This window comes from Peromyscus californicus, unplaced genomic scaffold, assembly GCF_007827085.1.
Source record: "Peromyscus californicus insignis strain IS unplaced genomic scaffold, ASM782708v3 Scaffold_4__1_contigs__length_199733344, whole genome shotgun sequence".
NCBI lineage: Eukaryota > Metazoa > Chordata > Mammalia > Rodentia > Cricetidae > Peromyscus > Peromyscus californicus.
In genome coordinates this window covers 6419586-6425585 of record NW_026294562.1, presented here as the reverse complement: position 1 = coordinate 6425585, position 6000 = coordinate 6419586, and the positions used below count along the sequence as shown (strand labels likewise).

General features: G+C 49.6%; 1 protein-coding gene across 2 annotated transcripts in view; it reads left to right on the top strand.

The window, feature by feature from the left end:
• Nucleotides 1-1025: 1025 nt before the first annotated feature.
• Nucleotides 1026-6000, top strand: part of Acsl5 (acyl-CoA synthetase long chain family member 5) — a 47092-nt gene continuing 42117 nt past the window's right edge. Inside the window, exon 1 of one of the 2 annotated variants that reach the window (XM_052712602.1) lies at nucleotides 1026-1988. The gene's annotated coding sequence lies outside the window, so the exon portion shown is untranslated. The remainder of the gene's footprint in view (nucleotides 1989-6000) is intronic. The other variant, XM_052712600.1, reaches the window with a different exon arrangement.

The following is a 6000-nucleotide window of genomic DNA, read 5'->3' as shown; positions in this document are numbered from 1 at the left end:
CCTTCTCTGGTCTATAAGACAGCGGGAGCAGGGAGGTTGTGGGGAGGTGGGATGTATACTCATCCTCAACCTGCTTAAAGTTCTTTCATAACATGAATGGTAATCTCAGCTGACTTGTGTGGGAGGCAAAGAAAGAAAGTGATTGGAAAGGGAAATATTTGAGCCATTTGAATTCCAGAAGTGGGGGAAGGATTGAAAGAATGATCAATCTCACTTTTAGAAGGCATAAAGCTTTTGAAAGGTTAAAGACCAAGTCAGGATGTAGTGTCCCTTCATCTTACATTCAGAACTTCTTAGAGGAGCCACTTAACAGAGACTCCTGAAGGACGGGATCAACAGTGATGCTATTAGGGGCTGGCAAGCATCCTAAAGGACATTCCATGTGTTGGCTCAGGGGAACATCTTCTGTAAGGGATGCAGCACTAGCCTCATTTTTTGGATACACCTCTGAGCTGTTGAGCAGTGTGGCCTGGCTTTAGATAGGATGTGATGGTCAGTCTCTGCTGACCAGACTGTAAAAATCTTGGGTGATGTCAGAATCTTCCATATAAATCTTTGGGGCTCATAGAGGCTGCATAGAAAGGCAACCCAGTGAGATTCTAGAATGACCCAGACCTCGCTGAACTTGACATTCAGTTCTAGAGGAGACCAATGACAACAATATTAGTTGGTATCCTCTGAACCTGCCACGGGCTAAGACAGGCCTTAGAGAGAAGCCAGGGGCATCCCAGGCACTGAGGCTTGGCACCCACTCTGCCAAAGTTCTCCTCGGGAGAAAATTGTTTCCCGGGAAGCTGAGCTCTGAAACTGAACAAAAGCTGGAGGCACTTCCTTCTATCCTTCCATCCTTCCAAAGGGGACAGACCTGCTGTTCTTGAGATATGGCTCCATTTTCCTGACCTTTCCAGCAGGAGGGGGTGCTCTCTGCAGAGAGAAGGAATCCTAAAGTAGCCAGCACTCTAGTGAAGAGCCAGACTCACCTTGAACTTCCTCCCCATCCTTCTTGGAGGGATCGAGGCTGAGAAAGTGCTGTGTAATTCTGTCTGTCTGTGAGTTTGCTGCTGGGAGTGGGGTTGGGGGTGCAGGACCTGTCATCTGTCTTCCAAATCCGAGAATGAGGTCTTCTTGTGCCCCCGGGAGATCAGAGCTTTAAAGGGTGATTAATAAGGCAGCCATGAACCCGGGTTGTAAGGTGGAAGTGGGGAGGCACAGGACACAGTTTTGCATTAAACTTGCCTGAGTGAGAGACTGTGTCAGAGGAAAAGGAGCCACGTCAATTTAATGGCTGGCTGCCCCAGTGGTTCCTGGCTTATTTTGTTTATTCCGTTGTCTCTGTGAGGTCCACATGTGTCCCTGAGCAGGGCTGCTCTGGGGACCGGGAAAGGGGCTACATGGAGAAGACAGTTGTGTTGAGACTGCCCCAAGGGCGGAGGTCCCTCTCGCTGGACTTTCCTGTCCTGCGAACGCAGCGGGGAACAACGTCACCTCCGTCTCTCTGGCAGTGAACCCAGGGGCACCTCAGCTCGCTTTCATTTGGATTTTCGTCTCAGAGGAGAGCTAGTGGGACCAGCGGGAGCAGGTGGACTGGGTGGATGCTAGGTGGCTTTTGTTTCAGCCCTTAGGGGCTGGGGCTAAAGGCTTTGAAAACCGGCCGGGGTAGCTTAGGCTGCCTGTCTCCTCCTGGTCAGAAGCGCTTCCACTTTCAGTTGTGAAAGAGGAAAAAAAAAAAAAAAAAAACCAAACCAGGAAGTGAAGTCCCCGGCACCAGCATGTCAGAAAGCCGGGCTATGGCCTGGCTGGGACGGCTCAGGGCAGGGCAGAAGTGCGGACTCTAGCCCGGCTGCCTGCCTGCCTGCATGGACGCTCTGAAGCCACCCTGCCCCTGGAGAAGCCCGGGGTGAGGAAGGAAGGGTAGGGGCTCTCCAGCCAGCGAGAAGCCGGAGCCGGGAAGCCCCACTCAAGCTCCAAGACATTCGGCCCCTCACAGGGTAAGGGATCTGTAGCCGGGTGTGATCCAAGGACGGGCCCCTGGGCGTGCCGCAGAGGCATCCGACCCCCCTCCTCCCTGCCCAGCTTCAGGAAGCTGGTTGTAATTCGCGGCTTGCTGTGGCCCACGTGGGCGCCATGCTCTTTATGCCCCGGGGGTGGGGGTGGGGGGCTCCCAGGGCTACCCGTGCTCCCTGGATCAGGAGAGGTGAGGAAAAGGTGGAAGGGACGATGGGAGGGGACTTTCTCCGTCCCTTTTCCGGAGGTGGATTACAGAGACCGTTTTACGGGCCTGAGCACGTGGCGGCGTAGCTCCCTGGGGTGGGCTGGGGGTTTAACCTTGATTTTCACTGGACTTTGACTCTCGGATGGTAGGAGCTAAGGAATGAGACTAAGGAGATGGAGAAACAGACTGAATGGCTCCTGAATGAAGTTGGGTCTCTTTTCAGGGCTATCAGCACAGGTTAGATCTAAGATGCTCTGGAAGGGCTTTGAGGGAGTGAGCACTGAGAAGGGGCTCCATGGCTGGGTTTTGATGCCCCATGTGATGTCACACCCCAACCCCCCTTTGACAGTCTGAATGGCAGGACTGAATCTAAACTTTCTACTTGTGGGTGACTGGTGCCCTGTAAGAGGCAGGGTCTAAAATAGTAAAGCTTGGTCAGGTTTCAAAACTGGAGATAGAAGCCGTAGATTCTGACCCTGCCCTCTGTATCCATGTGGCAGCTGTTTCAGGCCATTTTAGAATGCACCTTGGGAGAAGCACAGTGTAAAAGCTTATGAGCATCACTCATGTGCCTGTGTCGGCCAATGAAAGGCACAAAAGCCTAAATAAAGCAACAGCTGTAAATGCGGGCGGGCAGGCGGGAGCTTTGAGGGAAGCGGTGACACGGGCAGGTGAAGTAGCTGGTGTGTAATGGGATATTGGTGATGGGAACGCCAGAGAAAATCGCAGCACATAGAACCCAGAGAAACACATTAAATTTAATTAAAAAAAAATACTGTCCAGACCACACAGAGTTTCAGACAAGCATTCTGACTTAAGGCTATGTTATAACTTTGTTTGCCCTGCTTTGTTTTTTTGAAGTAGAGGATCACTGTAGTCCAGGCTGAGCTGGAACTCCTTACGTAGATGAGGCTGGTGATCTGCCTGCTCGGCTGTCCAAGTGCTGGGATTATAGGTGTGTGCCACTATGCCGAGCTATGTGATAGTTCTTTAGGGCAAAGACAAATACCACAATATCAATGTGCCTCTGTGCACCTCAGTGCTACATCACGGCGAGGCCGCAAGTTCAAGGAGGGTGGACACGGCAGAAGGACAGAGATCTCGGTCAAGTACCAACACATAGCAGATATCCTATTTGGTGAAGCCAATCTTTTGAGGTGGATGGTTTCACTGTCTGATGGTTAAGAGAGTATCATCAGAGAGGCGAAGCTACTTCCCCAAGGTCACAGAGCAAGTAGGCTGTCAATTGTATTGGAACTGTAAGCAATCTGATGCTTTCAAAAATAAAATATTTACAATTTTATTTTAAGAACTTGTTTTTCATTCACTTGTAGGATTAGCCTTCTTTTGAATAGCCTAAAATTTTAGCTTGTAAGAAGATTTTTGTATATGACACTTGGATACCAGATATTGAGTTTATATGGTCGTCCCCTATTTGAGGTTTTCCTGGGAGCATGAATATTACCATTGCTGTCACTGGGGAAGCACTATGCTTAGAGTCCTATGGGCACTTTTCTTGTGATCGTTAGCCCATGGAGTAGGGTTAAAAGTGTGACTTAGAAAGACACTCAATGCATCATGGATGGTTGGACCTGGAATCTGAACTTGGGCTCATTTAGTTCCAAGGGTGATCTGTGCTTTAATGCTGATGAGTCTGGCTGGCTTAATGCATAGGCCAAAGAATAAGAAACTGTAAGGTAGTTAATCTTTAGCAAATCCTCCCATCTCAATCCATAGAGGCTGAATGTAGACAGACCAGTTGTCGGGTTGGGGGAAGGAGTGAGGGGTGAGTGCTTCACAGGTACAGGGTTTCCTTTTGAGGTGATGAAAATGTTTTGGAATTAAACAGAAGATCAGCGGCCTAGCATTGTGAATGTACGTTTTAAGAAAGTTTAAGTTTTAAAAAGTGAATTCACCTTAAAAAAAGAAAGAGAAGAAGAAGTAGTATTTTCTCCCCTCTTCCAGGTAGCTGAGCTCCGAGTCCCAGGTTTGGAGTCATTTTAAAAAGCAGGAGTGTGCTGCCCTCTCGCTGTGTCCCATACTCGTGCCTAGCCGACGACGCAGTGACTCTGGGTGCAGCCAAAGGTGACCTTTCAGTCTGGCAGAGCTGCAAGTGTGGTGTGGTCCCAGCAGTGACCTCAGCCTTCACAGCTTGCACCACGTTCTGTGGTCAGTGCCTCTGGGTCTGCCATGGTGTTAGATCCAGGCTCTCAGTAGCCCTCCCCACTGGCACAGGGCTGGGTTCTTCCTAGCCTCCCCATTCCTGGTATGTGAATAAATAAATGAGTTCATAGGGCTTGGAAGGTCAGCCAGTCCGTGAACTGCCTTTACAGACCTCTCGGTCTTCCTGGGTCATTCTTTTCTAAGACTGGGGTTGTGAGAGGCTTGTAGGAGGATATGAGAAAGGGAATGGGGCTGGGTCAGTGACAGCCCTGTCTCCTCCAATTAGAAGTGCTATGTTTAAATAGAAACAAAGACTTGTTAAGACATTTGGCTGTAAGAGGAACCAAGATGACGATTGTATCTTTTGGGACGTCTTATAACAGATCATGTGATAGGAGTAAGGATGTGAAAATGGAGGTAAATAGAAGAGAGAAACCCTTTGTGTTGGTGTGTGTGCAGGTACACATGTGTGTTGGTGTGTGTAGGCGTGTGTTTAAATGCATCTGGTTACCAGAGGACACTTGGGAGCGCTTCCTCAGGTTCTCGCCCTCTTCGTCATGAGACAGACATTCTCATCGGCCTGGAACTCATGATCAGACTAAGTTAGCCCCAGACATCTACTGTCTCCCCTTTCCCGGCTGGGATTACAAACATGTACCACCACACCTGACTTCTGTTTTTCCAGACCTGGGTTCTGGGAACCTAACTTAGGACCTCAAGCTTGTGCGGCAAGTACTGTACTGACTGAGCCATATCCCCGGCCCTGACAAGAGAGGCCCTTTCCTCAGGTCTTGCCACATGCCCAATGGTGCACCAGGTACCACAGCATTTTTGCTGTGTGCAGTTGAAAGAGCAGACTTGCAATGATGTTGAGTAACTGTCCCTGGGTCCTCTCGTCTCATAAATGACAGCTCTGCTGCTCTGAAGTCACAGAAGCAATGACCTTGGAGGTTTGTTTCTGGACAGGGGAGTCCTGGCAGTCAAGTTCACTGCTTACACTTCAGATCTGGTGATGCTTGGCCATTGGTCTAGCCAGGTAGTGTGAGCCCGGATTCTGAGCTCGGGCAGGAAGGTCTCTTTCGCAATCTCTTGCATCATCCACTCTTTATCGCGAAGGAGTGATGAGGACCAAGCACTTTGTCCATTCTGTCTTTTTACAGACCCTCTTATCAAATCTAGGGGACTTGTGATACTGGCTTTGCTTAACTTGTTCTCTCAAAATTCGCTTGGTCCGCAAGAAGTTGCGGCTGCCCTTTGGGGGTGTTTACCTTGACAAGTTTTTCTGTAGGGTGGGGCCATTGGACTGATTAGTTGGAAGCATAATAGTAGATCAAGGTTAGTTTTATCAATCTGAGTGCCCTCGGGATTTGTCACTTCCTGTCACCACCCTGTGGGTGGCTCCACAAATATCCTAAGGGATGGAGTTAATAGGCTGTTGGGATTTGAATTAACAAGGGGTGTCCTATTAAGTACCGCTTGACTCAGCTGGCTAAGGGCTGTCACCACCTTACCCCCCCAGTGGCTGTGTCTGAGAACCCAGTCTGACTCCACTGGCGTGGTGCTCCCGCTGAGCACTCTCACTGATTCCCCTCGGAGCCTTTTTCTTCACTCTCTTTAACTAAAAA